The sequence below is a fragment of the Aotus nancymaae genome, unplaced genomic scaffold (assembly GCF_030222135.1).
Source record: "Aotus nancymaae isolate 86718 unplaced genomic scaffold, 86718_ANA_hifiasm-v0.15.2.pri h1tg000021l, whole genome shotgun sequence".
NCBI lineage: Eukaryota > Metazoa > Chordata > Mammalia > Primates > Aotidae > Aotus > Aotus nancymaae.
In genome coordinates this window covers 6,613,373-6,631,983 of record NW_026988433.1, presented here as the reverse complement: position 1 = coordinate 6,631,983, position 18,611 = coordinate 6,613,373, and positions in this window count along the sequence as shown.

Genomic DNA, 18,611 nt, shown 5'->3' with positions numbered 1-18,611 from the left:
CTTCCTCGGCTGTACGCTGTTGAGACAATTGCCAGAGACTCTCCACAGCTGCTTTGTAAGTAGTTTACACCTTAGTGCTCTTTCTTCCTCCCTGGAACTCCTCGTGTTGCCATCCCAGAAGTCCTGTTAACTAAATGTTAGTTGGTGCTCTACACAAAATGTAAACGTTTTATAAAGAAAAATGATATCAGTTAAGTAAGGCAATCTTTAAGCAGAAATGCAAAATAAAAGATTATAAGCCAGGCATGGTGGCTCATGCCTGTAATCCTAGCGCTTTGAAAGAATGAGGCAGGCAGATCACTTGAGGTCAGGAGATCAAGACCAGCCTGGCCAACATGGTGAAACTCTATCTCTAGTAAAAAATATAAAAACTAGCCAGGCATGGTGGTGGGCACCTGCAGTCCCAGCTGCTTGGGAGGTTGAGGCAGGAGAATCACTTGAGCCCAAGAAGTGGAGGTTGCAGTGAGCCAAAATCGTGCTATTACAGTCCAGCCTGTGCGATGGAGTGACTCCATATCAAAAAAAAAAAAAAAAAAAATCATAAAAAACAATACTCTCAGGAATATAATGCTAGTTAATTCCAGGGAATAGTCATTACTTTTTTCACTGAGGACCACAAGAAAAGCCCTTGAAACAAAAATATTAGAAAAAAATTCAAACAAATGATTTAATATTTAAAATGCACTCACTAAGATGTTCTGATGGTTAGAAAAATGTATTTATTAGAGAAAATGTTTTAAAAAAACTTAACCAAACATTGTACTTTTAATAACGAAAAGTAGAAAACTATTATTTTAAGATTGGAGCTATTACAAGTGTGATATTTATTACTGCTTCATTCCAATATTGGAAACACCAATCAAATAAAAGTTATCAGAAACGAACATTTAAACATTATATTGTAATTATTAACAGATGTATATTCAGATAAAATATTAAAAACATATGCAAGGCTGGGCACAAAGTGCCTGGAATCCCAGCACTTTGGGAAGCTGAGGCAGGCAGATCATTTGAGGCCAGGTGTTCGAGACAAGCCTGGCCAACATGGTGAAACCCCGTCTCTACTAAAAATACAAAAATTAACTGGGTTTGGTGGTGCCTGCCTGTAGTCTTAGCTACTCAGGAGGCTGAGGCAGGAGAAGCACTCAAGTCTAGGAGGTGGAGGTTTCAGTGAGCCAAGATCGTGCCACTACACTCCATCTTGGGCAACAGCTAGAGACTCTGTCTCAAAAAAATAAAAATAAAAATAACAACAAAAAAAACTATATGCGAGACTTTTGGTTAATATTCATATACAAAAGCAATTAAATTTCTATATTTTAACAACAAAAACTTGGAAAATTAAAGAAAACAAAGATGAAAATACATCACATACCTAGGAATAAATTTTTGAAGTAAAACTTTGGGACAGGTCTATACAGAAAGCTTTACCACTACTTTATTAGAAAAACAAGAGAAGACCTAAATAAACAGAAAGTATATTATGCATATAAATTGGATGACTCAACATCATAAAAATGTCAGTTCTTCTCATGTGATATATGGATTCAGTTCTATTCTAATAAAAATAAGAAAGGTTGTGTGTGACTGTGTATGTCAGAAATTGACAAAACAATATTTCTAAATTCTTGGCAAAGGGTCAAATGACAAGCTGATCCTAAAAATTTTGTGAGGGAGAGAGATCCAAGATGGCTGATGATTAGCAGCTCGGGCACGTACCTCCCAGTGAAAGCGCAAAGAACGAGAGGACGCCACACTTTCAGACGAATATTTGTTGCTCACGGACCAGGACATTCCCAGTGGAGGAGCTCCACGGGTCGCCAGGGCAACTCTTGTGGCCGGAGTGGCGGTTTTGCTGGTGCCTTAGCACGCCAGTTCTTGGTGCAGAGTCCGGAGATTCCCGGGCAGAAAAGCACCATCAATCTTAACACCGCTGTTTTGGCCGGCTCAGTGGATTGCTCAGATTTCGGCGCAGGGAATCAACAAGTTGGACGTCAGAGACCCAGTTAGAAAGTTGGTAATTATAAAGACGACAGACGGACAAATATATAATGAAGGGAAGAAACCAGCGTAAAAAGGTAGAGAATACTCAAAATCAGAATGCCTCTCCCTCTACAGGGGATTGCAATTCCTCATCAGTAACGGAACAAGGCTTAATAGATTACACGAGTGTTCCAATAACAGAAGCAGGTTTCAAAACGTGGGTGATAAGAAACTTCTGTGAATTAAAAGAACTTGTTCTAACCCAATGCAAAGAAACTAAGAACCTTGAAAAAAGGTTTGACGAAATGTTAACTAGAATGGACAATTTAGAGAAGAATATAAGTGAATTGATGGAGCTGAAAAACACAACACGAGAACTTCGCGAAGCATGCACAAGTTTAAACAGTCGAATTGATCAAGCAGAAGGAAGGATATCAGAAGTCGAGGACCAGCTCAGTGAAATGAAACGGGAAGACAAGAATGCAGAAAAAAGGATGAAAAGGAATGAGCAAAGTCTCCAGGAAATATGGGACTATGTGAAAAGACCTAATTTACGTTTGATAGGTGTACCTGAATGTGATGAAGAGAATGAATCCAAGTTGGAAAATACTCTTCAGGATATCATTCAGGAAAACTTTCCCAACCTGGCAAGGCAGGGTAATATTCAACTCCAGGTAATACAGAGAACACCACAAAGATATTCTTCAAGAAGACCAACCCCAAGGCACATAATCGCCAGATTTATTAGGGTTGAAATGAAGGAGAAAATACTAAGGGCAGCCAGAGAGAAAGGTCAGGTTACCCTTAAAGGGAAACCTATCAGACTTACAGAAGATGTCTCAGCAGAAACCCTACAAGCCAGAAAAGAGTGGGGACCAATATTTAACATCCTTAAAGAAAAGAACTTTCAACCCAGAATTTCCTATCCAGCCAAACTAAGCTTTATGAGCGAAGGAAAAATTAAATCTTTTGCGAACAAACAAGTACTTAGAGAGTTCACCACCACCAGGCCTGCTTTACAAGAGCTTCTGAAAGAAGCACTATACATATAAAGGAACAACCAATATCAGCCTTTCCAAAAATATATCAAAAAGAAAAGAACTTTAACACAATAAAAAATTTACATCAACTAATGGGAAAAACAGCCAGCTAGCATCAAACGCCGGTATTAAACTTATATATATTTTAATTGGATAAAAAGCCAAAACCCATCGGTATGCTGCATCCGGGCCCATCTTACATGCAACAATACACAAAGACTCAGAGAGAAGGAGGAAGATTTACCAATCAAACAGAGAGTAAAAATAAACTAATAAACAAAAAGCAGGAGATGCAATTCTCGCCTCTGATAAAGTAGACTTTAAAGCAACAAAGATCAAAAGAGGCGAGGAATGACATTACATAATGGCAAAAGGATCAATGCAACAAGAAGAGCTAACGATTCTATAGATCAACGAGATAGAAAATTAACAAGGATATTCAGAACTTGAACTCAGACCCGGAACAAGTAAACTTAATAAACATTTATAGAACTCTCCACTTCAAATACACAAAACATACATTACCACCTCACACCTATTCCAAAGGTGACTATATAATTGGAAGTAAATCACTCCTCAGTAATCGCATAGCATTTCATAGGTTTAAATTAAATATTGGTTGGCTGTTTGTTTGTTATTTTCTTCCCTTATTCCTTCCTGACTACATCATTAAGTATAATTATCAGTATAAAAGAGGTTTTCAATACCCATTACTAAAAAAAAAAAAAAAAAAAAAAAAAAAATTTTGTGAAAGACTACAAATAACAAAGTTACTTTTGTATAAAATTAATAAGGTTGAAAGACAGGGAGGTACAGAGATGGATAAATCAGCCAGTGGTTACTTTATTTATGACAAAGCCAAAACTGCATAGCAGTGTGAAAGGAGCACTTTTTCAATGAATTACCACAGAAAAATATTGGGAAAATTGGTGAGTTTTTAATTGTACCTTACTTCATTTATGCCTAGTGTTCCATTACTGGAACGCTAAGCATGTAGGAGTTATCCTACTCCTTCCTCAAGGTCATCACCAAGGTTTGATTTTGCACACGTCTGTCTCCTGAGGATACATGTCATCACATGGTGCACAGCATTAGTCACTGCTACAGATACTGGTGTGCTGGGAGCTTGTCAAAAAGTGATGCTCATTTTTGGAGACATTTTTGAGGAAGTATCCAAAGACAGGTACATATAACTTTACTGCATTACATACTATACTAGGAATATATTTTATTACTTCTCTACTAGTTATACTATTGTGCTATACAAAGAAAATAGCTAAATTATTATTGTTGCATTAGTTATGGGTTTGACATTTTTAATGTTCCATTTTTGGAACACTAGGCAAAACCACTACCACTAGCACTAAAAATACCTTTTTTTCTGTTTTAGTCCCAAGATGCCTCAAAGTCCAAGCTACATGAAATAACTGACATTTTAGACAGATGACAGCATAGACTCAAGTGCTATAGTGATACAACCACCTGAAAACGCTGCAGCACCTGTTTCTGTTGAGGACTCAGGAGAAGAAGGAGGAACATAATCTGCCAGGTTCTCAGATGCACACAACTACATGTCTTATTCAAGATGGCTCTGATGCTGAGTCTGACTCAGATGATCCATCAGACGCACCTGAAGATGACTCTCCTGACGAAGTTCCATCCTCTACTGCACAGCAACCTCCACCATCAAGGAGGAGGAAAGTAACAAAAATTGTTTGCAAATGGAAAAAAGCTGACCTAACTGCACACGTCATAACAGCTAGAGTTACAGAACCGCCAAAGGATTTCTTCACCAAAAATAAAAGCTCTCACAGAAATTCTTGAACTTTTTCTTGATGATGAGGTTGCTGAACTCATCGTCAGGTACTCCAAAGTACATGCTCAAAGTAAGGGTGTACATCTTGGCTTGACTAGCTCCGAATTCAAATGCTTCATGGGAATTTTTTTTTCTTACTGGTTACATCTCAGTTAGTAGAAGGCGTATATTTTGGGAAAAAAAGAACAGATGCGCATAATGCTCTGGTTAGTGCTCCATGAGAAGTGACCGGTTTGAAACTATATTTTCTAACTAGCAAATATGGATCCAATGGACGGTTTTCCAAGTTTCAACCTCTCATAAGCAAACTCAGTGAGATATGTATGAAATTTGTTCCAAATGAAAGATATTTCTGCTTTGATGAATCCATGGTTCCTTATTTTGGTCATGATGGGTACAGTTTATTCAGGGAAAGCCCATTCTGTTTTGCTGTAAGTTTTGGTGTGGTATCTTATGTCTGGGCTATATTTGCTGGTTTCAGCCATATCAGGGTAAAAACTCAAATACTAAACATGAAGAACGTGTTGGTGCGTCGCTTGTCCTTCAGTTTAGTGAGGCACTTACAGAGGCACACCCTGGACAATACCATTTTGTATTTAATAACTTTTTCACCAGTATTGCCCTTCTTGATAAGCTTGATAAGGGACATTGGGCAGCAGGTGCAGTGAGAAAGGATCACATTGACAAAGCTCCATTGGAATAAAAAAGAAAGTGGCACATCCGATCATCGCATTGATGGCAAAGGCAGTCTTGTCTGCAGGTGGAATGATAACAGTGTTGTCACTGTTGGCTCTTCTGGTGCTGGAATCCATCCCCTGTGTCTTGTCAGTAGTTATTCCCAGAAACTGAAAGAGAAGACCCAAGTTCAGCAGCCAAACATGATCAAAATGTATAACCGGTGCATGGAGGGTGTAGACAGAGCTGATGAAAACATTGGTAAGTATTGGGCATCAATCAGCGGAAAAGAATGGCACTCAAGCCCTCTTTTGTTCTGTTTCAAATTGGTCTTACAAAATGCTTGGCAATTGTATAAAACATCTGAGGAGAAGCCAGTAGATTTTCTGGAGTTTCGTTGACATGTGATATGCCATTATCTGGAGACCCATGTTCGCCCTCCAGAACCCGGCTGCAAAGAAAGATATTCTGAGACTTTGGCTTAGATTGTGATGGCATAAATCATGTGATAATCAAACAGGGAAAGCAAACATGGTCTGCTAAATGTCATAAGAATACCACTTTTGTAAGTGAAAAATGTGATGTTGCCTTACATGTAAAGTGTTCTGTTAAATATCACACTGAATAGCAGGTGTCACCATTCCCTGAGACAAGAAACATGATTTTATACATTACATACAATGTAGCAGTGGTTTTGCCTAGTGTTCCATTTTTGGAACACCGCATAACTCAACAATGGAACATAATAAAAATTCTTTCTTTCAAATACATGTTCCATGGATTAATTTCATGCAAAAATTTAAAAAAAAAATTCAACCTCAGTGATAAATAGTTTTATACCATAACAAAATTGAGGATGGATTGAAAATCTAATTCCTGGATGACATAATAAAGCTTCCAGAAGCTTAAGTTGAGGAACGGCTATGTGAACTAGAATTGGCAAAAACTTAAACTAGTTAAAAAGAGCAATTCCTTTTGCAGAGATCCTCATCTTGCAGATGACAAAACCAAAGCACAGGCAGGTGACATAAACTTGCTCAAGTCTGTATGATTTATAATTGGCAAAGTTGAGATCTGACCATTGGGGTACCTCATTCCAGAGTCCATGCTTCTAAGTCTTACACTCTCAGCATTTCCTGAAATAAGAAACATAAGAGTCAAGCTCAGTTTTTTAAAATGAGAGAAAAAGAAGTTACAGGGAGAGACCAACCAATCTAACTCGACAGGATTGCTTCTCTGCACAGACCAAGAAAGATAAAAAATATATGAACATTTAGACAGCGAGAATACCACACACACACACACACACACACACACACAAATTGCATTGGTAAAGTAGATAGTACTTTTCAAGATTGCTACAGAAATATTTCTGGTCCCACAAGTTTTCCAATCAAAAGGTTGAGACAATTATCATTCCAAAGCTATACAGTTTCTATCAGGCTTGACTCTATTGTGATACTCACCCTGGGAACCCAGACACCATGCTGTGAGGAAGCCCAAACCACCTGAGGTAAACAATTGCAGGGACTAAATGGGATAAGACAAGTAAAAGGTTAGAAGAATTAACACTTAATAATCTCTTAAAATGACATATGCTATGAACCCTTATCAAATGAAATCCATTCAAGTTATTATAACAATTTTGATTTATAGCATGATATTTAATAACTTACATTTATAAAAAAAAGTACAAACTGACAATTGGAGAGTATTTTATTAAAAACTTTCCTTGTATTGTGTGTGAGTGTGAATTCTTCTACCCCAAGAATTCTGAACACTGCATGCAGAATACAGATAGCATTGGGATATAATAAATATGAATATACACTAATTCCAGAGATATTGTGGTTTACTGGTAAATGTTTAACAGCAACAAAAATGCATAGGTACGTGTATATAAAATATATATAATAAGTTGTACTGATATAAATAATGGGTAAAACACAATTTATAATTTATAATAAAAATATAATATTTATTGTAAATCCCATATAGCTAATTGATATTCAGATGATAGTTTCATTGGTTTTGGCTGAACTTCTATCTCAGTAGATACAAAGTAGTTTCTTTTTTTTTTTATTTTAACTTTTCGGTTCAGGGGTATATGTGCAGGGTATGTGGATTTGTTACATAGGTAAACATGTGTCATGGGGGTTTGATGTACAGATTATTTCATCACTCAGGTATTAAGCTTAGTACCCATTAGTTATTTTCCCTGATTCTTTCCCTCTTCCCACCACCCAAAAACAGTTTCTTTTCTAATGGGATTACATCTCCAGTCTGTTCTTCACGTTACATTTATTGTCAGTAAAAAGGATAAGTGAGGTACTTTCACACTATTTTTAACATTCATATAACTTATATTCATCATGCTGAAACTCCCTCAATTCAGCATTGTTCATGGCAAGAGCACTGTTTGGGGAATAGTTGCAGGAATTGGAGCATCATTTGGTTTTACATTGTTTAATAGCAGTTGTATTTAACAATAAGCTCATAAAATTCTTGAAAACTGACTATGATAAGCTGGTATGAGTTGGCTTTCAGTATACCACTCTTACCAACCTTGTTTTCTGCTGCTCTCATTTTGAAGTGTAAGAAGGCTTAGGTGTAAAAATGGCTTTGAAAATTTATTACCCCCATTAATTTGCAAAATAAGATGTGTAATCATCTTCGATTATGTGTAAATTATCCCTTCTTATTCTGGTTTTGCACTGTCTCAATAAGAGAAAGTAAGATACTGCACACTAATTATACATTAACAAGCACGAATTAGCTGGGGCACAAAAAAAAAAAAAACTTTTCTGTTGCATTAAGGATCATTGGGTGACTGGAGAGCTCAGCTAACGACTTCGAATTAGCACTTCTCACAGTGAATGGTGATTAATGAACAGCAAATCTGGCAATAAACACTGTAGCTGGGGGACGGGAGTAGGGCTGCTGGGGCGTCCCAAAAACGCTCCCAGTTCCTGCATCAGGAGGAGGGCTTACTCAGCTCCCTTCCCATTCCAATCTTTTCCCCAATGTGCCCAGGTCCTTGGCCTCTCTTACCCCAAGAATGGGGAAAGGGTCCCGGGAGAGCTTACCATTTGAATAAAGACTGTGGGCCCAGAGAGTTTTGCAGAAAGTGATTTATTAGGCAGAGAGTTTACAGAGAGCGATTTATTAGGCAGAGAGAGAGAAGGAGAGAGAGCTCCCAGGCGCTGCCGTGGGAGGGGATCCAGAGAAGGAGTCTGCATAGGTAGGAAGCAATGGTTTTCCCTGCTAATTTTTAGATTTTTAGTAGAGACAAGGTTTAAAAAAAAAAAAAAAAGAAGTGGAGTTTTTTTTTTTTTTTTTTTTTTTTTTTTTTTTTTGACGGAGGCAGTGGAGTTTTAAGTTATTCCCACCTGGAATAATTATTCCCACTTCATTCATGTTTTCGTCTAATGAGAGGAGTTCTTTCAAACTTCCTCTGGAGTGATTGCTCTTTTACTCTGATTCAGGATTGGCTGCCTGGAGCACAATAAAGCCCCCTCCTCCCAGAGCTTTCAGTGGGCTTTTTTGAGCTCGTGGGCAGGAAGCCTAGACAAACAACTTTACATTCCCACATGGGGGCATGGATGGAGGCATGGCGCTGGGATACTCCTGCCTTTGAAACCACGCCCCTTGTAGACTCGGAAAGAGAAGTTTTTTTCTTTCTTTAGCACAGTCCCTCAACACCACTGGCTTTGTAATTGGAAAAGTCGCTAGCCTAAGTGGTCCTCATTTAAGATTTTAAAAGTGGCAAACTGCTATTATTGAAACCAAATCGTCTCAGGTCACATCCCAGTTATGCTACTCATGTGCCGTGTGACTTCAGACAAATTATCATCCAATGGCTTTAGTGTTCTCTTCTACAAAATCCTTATCTTTTCCAAAGCACCTAAGCACCTACAATCCTGTGGTATGAAGTAATGAATATGCAAGTGCCAGCTTAATTGTCCACCACACAATGTATCTTAACAATCCTGAAAGGGACTGTGGGTCACACTCAAATGGAGATCACAGAAATTTTCATGCACAGGAATTCCTTAAACAGCTGTTGGTAGAATCAGGGGAAGCAACAAGATACGATGAAACCTGCAGGATCTACCCAATGCGGGAAGCAGTTGCTGCTCAAAGCAGAAAGGAAGAGGAAGCTATTCCTAGAACACAATAAGAACCTCATTGGGGGTTGTGGTCTTGGCAGAGGAAGGCAGACACCTCCAAGCTGTGGCCTGGCAGGGAGGAAGTAGAGAGAATAAAATACTTTGACTTCTCTTTCTTCTGAGCTCCAAAGCTCTCCCGTTGGCTGAACACAGCTAGAAGGCGGCAGATAAGGAAGCTCAGGGTCCAAAGAGGTCAGCTTCCTTGTTGTTACCTAAAGAACAGGGCAGGATGAAGGATGGAGAGCAGAACAGGGAAGAAAACAGCAGGTATCTAGCAAAGAGGACGATCACCGGAAGTTCAGCTGTACCTGGCAATCAGTGTAGATAAATAAAACATATACTGCAGTACAGCCTCATTACTCAGGCTAAGAACTGGCCGATACATACTTGTCTCCAGTCTGTGATGGTAAAAACTTAATTTTTGTTTGGTTCTGGAACAGAACCAGGAGTGATCATCTTATTTTAAAAGTGAACAACAATAGTAAACTCACTAGAATTTCCATGATGCTTTATATTTAACAAATTGCTGACAGCTATTAAATTATTTTTAAGTCCTATAACAACTTTTATAAGGTAGATCTTTATCTCTGTTTTACACATAAAGAAACTGAGGTGGGGAGAGGCCTTTTGACAAGGGTCATGGTGACCCATTGTACAATTTTTCACGTAATAGTTGGAGACATTACATGCAGACAATTTAGCAGAGGATTTAAGAGCACGGTATTGTGAATGCATTCATTCACTCATCCTTTCATTCCTCATGCATGTTTTGAAAGCACGTGGTAGTCCAGTTGTCCTCTGCATGCTGGGGACAGAGAAGTAGACAAAACAAAGCCTCACTCCTGCGGAGCTGACAACTAGGGTGCAGGGCACAGACGGCCAACGTAAAGATGCGTACACACCCAATGGATCAGATAAGGTAGGTGCTGAGAGGCTGGAAACAGGTCACAAATCCCTTAACATGTTTTTTGTTAAATGTCTTCTTAAATAAAGTGATAGCTCAGCAGGGACCTGAAGAAAGCTAGCCAGATGGACATGTCAAGAGGGAAACTGTTTCAGATTAAATGAGACCCAAGTAAAAAACTCAGGTCTTTTAAGGGCCTCCTGCATAACCAGGGGCAGTGGCAGTCTCTTTGAAGCTCAATTTCCACATTATTATGATAGGAATACAGTTATCTCATAGAGTTGTTGCCAAGATTATATATTAGGTGTAAAATGTCTGAGTTGTGTTCTTAATATATCACACCTATTTAATAAATGGAAACTCTCCTACCGTTATCAATGCTCAAAGACGAAAAGCATTTGCTTCTCGCATATCATAAAATTGTGCCCAATTCCATAACTAATGCCTAAAATTTCATCCTATGAAGTCTTTCAGCTTGTGATAATTTTCTTCCATTATAATATTTGTGCATTTTCTTTCTTTCGAGAATATCAATTTGGACAGAATCTAAATATAGCTGACTATCATAAATTACCTGCTAAAAATTTGATTGTCTACAGGCACATTCTGGAAGTCTGTATGAAAAGAAAAAAAATGTTTATAGCTACTTAATTATACCACCTACAAACCACCTCATTCTTTTAAAAACTTTTTTTAAGTCTGAAATGAATAAGTTAATGAAATTGGCTATATATGTTTCTTCTGATATTCTCATGTTTTTTCATGGGAGGATATTAGAAGAATCCTTCAATATGCCCTTATCTTGTTTTATATCTTTCTTTGTTGATAAAAGTGCAAATCTTTCCAATCTTTCTGAAAATAGCTTTGTAGTGTGTGATCTGCTTGCTTAAATTTGAATATCTATTATTCTCCACTGAAGGATTTCAGAATGTATTAATGGCAAGCAACATTCAACGTAATTGTGCATTCTCTTCCTTGTATCTTTCAGTTCTTGAAAAATGAAAATTACTGTATCATAAAGAATTATCGTATGTTTCTCAGTAATGTGAACTGCTGTAGACTGACAATATTAATATGTGTTTGCATAAAAATTGGGAAATATGATACACAGAAGAACTTATTGGTCAGAACAGATAGTTTGCAATATTTATTTTAATGTAAAGAAATCATTATTGAGGATGACTTAACTAGTGCAAAGTTATTTGGTGAGCAATGTATTGACCAGACATCTGAAAAGATAAAAATGCCAATATTCAGTCTGACAATTTGTCTATAAAACCGGATATATTTCTTACACACACACACGGTTTGGCTCTGAAAGTAGTAATTTTCCTTTCTTCTATATGTACACTGAAATCATTCAAGACGCTCTTAACAATGGTGGATGGCAACATGAAGAATAACGGGTTAAGTTAAACATTGGTTCATTTGGAAAAATAATGAATGCAAAAGAAGTGATTAACTATTCAAGCATTTGCACAGACACCAGCCCAGAATGCCCAAACATCTTTCCCCAAGTGTGGCATATTCCATCTCACTATAAAATAAAAGTGAGAATTTTTACCAAAGGACCATACCTGGAATGTTTAAAACCAAAAATACTGATTCTGTCACCACAACATATTATTGGCATGAAACACTAGTGTTATTTACTCCTCAAATATTTATTGAATACTTATGACGTGAAGGTATCACACGTGTTTCTGGAATTACAAAGATAAAGTACCACTAATTCTTTCCTCAAAATCATGAACTTAACATTGAGAAAACGAAATATAGAAGTAAGTGAAGATTAAAAAGCCCGGAAGGGAGGCCTGGGAAGAAGGAGGCAAATGTGGTTGGGACATGTCTGGGTTTTGATTAAACTCATCTCAAATCCCAAAGCAGCCACCTTTGAGGCACGTGAATTCTGTTACTTCCCCAAGAAAAGGACATATAAATGTGTAATCTACAAGTGTGCAGTTGCTTATATATACTTTATTTCTGTTAATTTCTGATTTACGTATTTTGAGGTTATGTTACTAGATGCATACAAGTTTTGAATTATAATCTCCCAGTGTATTGAACTCTATTGCCTATTTTTCCTTTTCTTTATGTTAATTTTTGCTTTATGTATGTTGAGGCTACACTGCTAGGCACATAGAAGTTGAGAATAATTATTTTTTTCCTGGTGGATTGATGCTTTCTCATTATAAAAGTAATTTTCTAATTATAATAATATTTCTTAATTTACTATTTGTTCAGATATTAATATAGCTATATATTTGAATTTGTGTTGTATCCTTTTTCGTCCTTTGACTTTCATACTTTTTGTGTTCTAATTTTAAATGTATACCTCATATAAGTAGCATACAGTTTTAAAATCCAATCTGACATATTTAGCTTAGTCCCTTACATTAAATGCACCTGAATACTTATGCTTTGAGCACTTTGGGGCATGTATGCTATTCATTAATATCAAGTTTACTTTTAACAAAAAGTTCTAATGGTACCTATTTTACATGGTTGTTTTTTTGAAACTAAAGAAGATTTATTTCATTTATTTTTCCAAGGTTTATTGAAGTATAATCAAAAAATAAAAATTTTATATGTTTAAGGTGTACAATGTGGTGTTTTGATATACAATGAGTAAACATGATCATTGTGAAATTATTACAGTAGTCAAGCTAATTAACATATAGACCTCACATAGTTACTTTTGTGAGTGTGTATGTATGTGTGGTGAAAGCATTGAAGGTCTACTCTGTTAGCAACCTTCAAATATGCAATACCATACAGTGTTGTTAATTATAGTCACCATGCTATATTTAGAGCTCCAAAGTGTATTCATCCTTACTGAAACTTCGTAACCTGTGGTAAACATCTACATATTAAAATATGCAATTTCTAACATTAAGTATGTGATGACCATTTTTTGGTTTCTATCCATAAGTTTCCAGATATATGATAGTAAAAACGTTTGTTGACCCCAGCTGAAAGAAAAGCATGAAAAAGGGGTAAGTTTCAAGATCTCTCAGTCAGGACAATAACATGACATACATGTGAATGGACTTTAGACAGCATATACAATGTATTTGGTCAAGGTAAATAAGATTGGCTTCCATAATAAACAATCTTCAAAGGTATAGGAGTATAACACTATAAAATTTATTTCTTTCTCATATTACTTATGGCATTGTGGCTACAATGACTGATTACTTTATAAAAACAATTTTGATATATCTCAAATTAAAAGAAAAAAATGTATCCTCTAAAAAACTCAGTAGTTGTGTGTAATGAATATTCTTGAAGAATTAGTGACTTTAGTTACGTAGCTATTGCCTCATCAAAAGCAATGGCTATATTTCCTATTTATTTTCTCTCTTGCTTAATTACCTACGTCATGACCACATCAAATGTGTTCTTTCTAACTGCTGTTGACTTGCAAACATGGGTGAGAAGTATTACCAAAAGACATGCGCTGAAAGGAGAAAAATTAGCTGTATAAAAGGAGTAATGGATCTGACTTTGGCAGAGAATTCCAGAAATTTCAAAATAAGGAAGGAGTTGTGAGTATTGCTTTTTGCCCACAGTAACCGTGTCTAGCATTACTACAAGGACAGCTATAAAGAAACAAAATACTAAATTGCTGATGTGACCAAAAAACATAACCCCCATCCCCCCGGATAAATGAGTACTTACTCTCTTCTCTCTTGAAATGTCTAGTTTGTTGATGGAGGGGAATAGATACTATATAGATCTAAGATAGGGTAGATAAGGTATATTTTAAACTTCTTGTGTAAACAATATACTATCCTACTGGGGTTTTCTACCAAACTTGATTAGGTTTTATAATGTTTACATAAGATATGCTTGTAAAACATGGTATGCAGCATTAAAAGCAATGGAGCAGGAAGTGTCCAAGTGGAGACATCAGGGGGCCTGCCAATCTCAGATCACCGGAATCAGTATCAGGGTTTTATAGCGTAGGACAGCGTTTACGGCACTCAACAGGTTGCCTCAGTTTTCTATTTTTTAAAGTAGAGATAAAGTATTTATCTTTCAGGACTATTTTTAGTATTTATTTAATTAGATCATTCATGTGAATAGGTTGTCACAAATTAAAGACTCCATAGGTTTAAATCATTATCATATTGGCTTATTCTCATTATTCTCATAGTTAGAAAAAGTAGGATATCAGAAACTCCTCAGCTATTGCTATGTAGATTGGAAGGCCTAGAAACACTTTTAAAAACATGTTCTTTTTAATAATTTTTTGAAATGAAGCAATCAGCCATCTAGTTTTACTTTGGGGAGATCTGTAATATTTTTGGACCTCTAAACTGTGTATTTGTAGCAGAATATTTATAAAAAGACTGTATTTTTTCAATTGTATCATGTTATTGTAGTAATCCTTTTGAAAAATTAAGCAATAGAATAGGCCTCCGTTATATATGAAGCACTATTGGGTGGATAAACACGACTGGGAGATATTGAGAGTCAGCTCTTTCATATGCCTGCAACCAATGCCATTCATGGCTAAAGAGTGCAGGAAAGACAGTGTAACATGCTTAATTAAGCCTTTGCACTGGGTGTTCCTGACTCTCCAAGCTTCTCCTATTTATGTGTGTGTGTGTGTGCATGTGTACGTATACTATATTTGTATGTATTTGTACACACACACACTCTCTCATGTTTTGTCACTTGACGTATAGAAAACATTCAAGTTCCATAGAAAAAACTGAAATGAATGGCTATGAAAGGAATTCTGTTGTTGTTGTTGTTGTTGTTTTCAGAGACGAGGTCACCCAGGCTGGAGTGGTGCAGTAGTGTGGTCATGGAGCACTTCACCGCAGCCTCGACCTCCTGGGCTCAAGTGAGCCTCACACCTCAGCCTCCTGAGTAGCTGGGACTACAGGCACAAGCCACCATTCCTGGCTAATTTTTACTGTTTTAGAAAGAGTTGCCCAGGTTAGTCTTGAACTCCTAGGCTCAAGTAATGCTCCTGCTTCGGTCTTCCAAACTGCTGGGAATCCAGGCATGAGCCACCATGCCCAGCCAGCATATTTTAAATATGTATTCAAAGGCAGAACTCATGTCAAGAATGCAGTCATGAGCTGAAGTGAAAAAAAAAAAACAACCCAACATTTCAGTTTTGAAGACTTTGCATGAAACACATAATTACTATAAAGATGAGAATACATTTGAATCTGGCATCAAAGGAAATGCTAGAAAGCAGTGTGACTGTTAGCGTGGTGATTTAGGCTGGTGGGATGAGGAGCTTTGAAAAGGGCCATGTTTAAATCGGGGATGATTGATTTTCTAATCAGAATGCCCAAGCCCTCATGGTGATACAGCTACATTCAAAGATACACAGGAGACAAACTCATTAAATTTGGATGAAAATTTTAGCAAAGTAAATTGAGGCAATCACAATATTTGCCTAGTTTGTGTTTGTTCTGAAAAATCTTAAGATAAATGTCCTATTTTCTTTTTTTGATATTTCCAACTGTGAAAACATGAATTCTGGGCACCAGGGAAAGGTCTAGAGACTTAATATCTGAAATAACATATTTTCACTTTCAGCTAAATGACTTAAATCTGTTATTTTTGCCTCATTACTCCCTTCTCTAAACCCCATGTACATCATATAGTTCCTTTGTTCCAGAAAGACTCTAGGTTAAAACACAGTGACATCTAAGTAAGCGTACTGAAATTTACCACTGGAAGTAGAGGCAGAATATGACAATGTTACTGATGGAGTATGCTTCAGAAAATACCTAGAAAATTTCTACTTCCTCCTCTTCAGGACAGCTCACTTGCTACGGGAAGCAGTCATTGTCAGAGACTCCAGATCTCAAGTGGGGTGTCAAATACTGTGAAAACAGGGAGTGGTAAATTCACTCTCTCTGAATTACTCCCAATATCTGCTCAGGATCACTCAAGACTACCCTGAAGGACTAGCAATAATATTAGATTGTAATTCAGCGGGTAGGATGTGTGGGTTTCTTGTCAGGCCAATTCATGCTGCTGGACCTCAGTTTATCTTCACAGGAAATGAGAGGTCTCTAAAATCCTCTTCAGTACTGAAACTATGTGTGTGTGCATATATATATACGCATATATGTGTGTGTGTGTATATATATATGTATATATTTAGTAAAAATCAAAGGTTTATGCCACATTATTGTGCTTTATTAAAAAGATTTATAATTACATTGACTATGGGCCTCTATTATGCAGAAAAGTTTTTCCAGCTTTATTAAGATGTAACTAGCAATTAAAATTATATATTTTAATTAGCTGAATGTGGTGGCAGGCACCTGTAATTTCAGCTACTTGGGAGGCTGAGGCAGGAGAATCGCTTGAACCCAGGGGATGGAGGTGCAAGTGAGCTGAGATTGTGCCACTGCAGTCCAGCCTGGGCGACAGAGTGAGACTCTGTCTCACAAATTTATGTATATATGTATTTAAATATATAATTAATGTGGGCAACTTGATACAAACAAGTATAGTGTAAATTATGCAACTTGATGTTTTGATATACAAATACATTATGAAATAATCACCGTAATTAGCACATCTATCATTTTATTTACGATGACCTTTCGTGTGTGTGTGTATATGTGTGTTGAGAGAACACTTAAGATCTACCTTCTTGCAAGTTTCAAGTATGCAATTGATTACCATTAACTATAGTTACATTGCCATACAGCAGATGTCCAGAATGTGTTCATCTTATAACTTCATGTTTGCTCCCTTTGACCAGCATTTCCTAGTTCATCCATCATCAGCCCCTGGCAACCACCATTCTACTGTCTGCTTTTATGAGCTTGACTATTTCACTTTCCACATACAATGAGGTCACATGGTATTTGTCGTTTCATGTCTGGCTTATTTTACTGGAGGAAAGAGCAGAAATTTTACAGATGGTTTCAGAAACATATTGTGTTCTTAGCATTGTCATCCAGGTTTACACATATTGTTGCAACTGACAAGATTCTCTTCTTCTTAAAGGCCACATTATATTCCATTATATATGTACATACATAATATGTCATCACATGTATATATTATGAACTCATATGTTATGTGTATGTATATATGCACATATACAGTCATGCATCGTTTAATGATGGGGATCATTTTGAGAAGCGTGTCCTTAGAAGATTTCATCCTTGTGCAAACATCACCGAGTGGACTTACATAAACCTACATGGTATAGCCTACTATACACCTAGACTACAAATCTGTACGGTGTGATACTTTACTGAATACTGTAGGCAATTGTAACACAATGGTAAATATTTGCACATCTGAATGTATCTAAACATTTTAAAAATACAGTAAAAATACACTATAAAAGATTTCAAAATGGTACACAGGGCACTTTCCATTAATGGATCTTGTAGGGCTACAAGTTGCTCTGGGTGTGTCGGTGAGTGAGTAAATGTGAAGGCCTAGGACATTAATGCACACTACCGTGGAGTTTATAAACACTGTATCCTTAGGCTATGCTAAATTATTATTATTATTATTTTTGGAGATGGAGTTTCTCTTGTTGCCCAGGCTGGAGTGAAATGGCTCAGTCTCAGCTCACTGCAACCTCCGCCTCCTGGGTTCAGGTGACTCTCCTGCCTCAGCCTCCAGAGTAGCTGGGATTACAAGCATGCACCACCATGCACAGATAATTTTTGTGTTTTTTAGTAGAGACAGTTTCACCACGTTGGCCAGTCTGGTCTCGAACTCCTGACCTCGAGTGACCAACCCACCTTGTCCTCCCAAAGTGCTGGGATTACTTGTGTAAACCACCGAGCCAGGTCAGGTTATGCTAAATTTACAAAAATAAAAATAAAAAAATGTGTGCTATGATGTTACTACAGCAACATCACTAGGTGATACAAATTTTTTAGCTCCATTATAATCTTATGGGAGCACCGCTGTATATGTGGTTAGTCATTGACTGAAGTGGCGTTATGTGGAGCAGGATTGTATATGTGTATGGTGTCTGTCTGTGTGTATATTGACAGATACACGCACATATG